Raw genomic sequence first — 1,404 nt, 5'->3', positions numbered from 1 at the left:
CCTTATTATTTATCATGTGTAATTCTTATCTTGATTGTAAAACTCATGCTCACTTATTAAAGGCAGTCTAGAGACGTATGTAATTGATAAAATAAACCACCAATCATACTTTTCAAGCTCAGTACATTTCAGCATTACTTCTCAGCTCAGTACATCTTATCTCCATCTTCATCTCCATCTCTGTTTAGCTCTTGCTCTCTCTCCCTCCATTCATTTCTCTTCTGTATGATAATTTTTCATGGAGCATTATATTATTAGAATGTTTCAATATTAACCTTTAAAAATCTGACTTTGTATATCTATATAATATTCCATTTAGTAGAATATCATAATTGTCTTGACTAGACCTTATTATACATACAGATTGTTTTCAGGTATTTACAATTATAAATGAATTGGCTGTGAACATTCTTAATATAAATATTTGGCTTCTTCTCAATATTTCCTTAGGATTGATTCCTCTAAGTGAGTGTATGAACTTTGAAAGGCTAAATGCTTTTCAGAAAGCTTTTGCCAGTGTACCTTTCACCTACAATTAATGTGAATGCTGGCATTGCTGCATCTTTTCCCCTGAGCTTAATAAACACAGTGGTTTATTTCATATTTGTTGAGAGTTATAAGGGACTATTTCCAAATGTTTAAATTGGCTTATCTATTGCAGACCATAGTTGTCACATACACACTAAATGTTGATTTTGTTAGCCAAATAGATAGATATTTGTTTTGTATACTGTGTGCCAGGTACTTAGGAATGTGTCCCCTTTATCAAGAGCACTGAGGTGAGAAAACATGAAGGGATAAGTTGAGAGAACATAGTCAGTATTAAAAACCCATTATGACCTCATATAACTTCTCTAGGCTTCAGTTACCTCGGCCCTAAATTCAGATTACTCAAGTATATGTGTAGCTCTTAATATTTTATGCTCAGAGGTCTTGAGCAGCTAATACAGACTGTGAAACTTTCATTAGAACACACACACACACACAAATTAACAGGTGCTTCAAGAACTTCTAGGAAATCTATGGATTTTCTAGCTCACCTGAACTTGAAGAGGATAGCGTCTCTTCTGATTTCACAGGTCTGTAAGTCTAGTTTTTTTTTTTATAAATCAGATCATATCCTGGCCTAAATTTCTTCAATGTCTTCCCACTGAAATTTTAATCAAGCTCATTACCAATCATTGCCGGCACAACACAGATCTGACCCCTCTTTGATCTAACCATTTCCCAATTTGTTCTTTGGTTGCCTTGCTCCAGCCACACATTGTTTATTTACAAAGAAGAAAAAACTTTATTAATGGTATTCTTGACATATGAAAAAAAAAAAACTTATATTTAAAGTGTAAAATTTGATAAATTTTGATGTTTGTGTGTACATTTAAAATCATCACAGTCAAGATGATA

Source organism: Bison bison, unplaced genomic scaffold (genome assembly GCF_000754665.1).
Source record: "Bison bison bison isolate TAMUID 2011002044 unplaced genomic scaffold, Bison_UMD1.0 scf7180017855660, whole genome shotgun sequence".
Lineage (NCBI taxonomy): Eukaryota > Metazoa > Chordata > Mammalia > Artiodactyla > Bovidae > Bison > Bison bison.
This window is presented reverse-complemented; position numbering follows the sequence as displayed.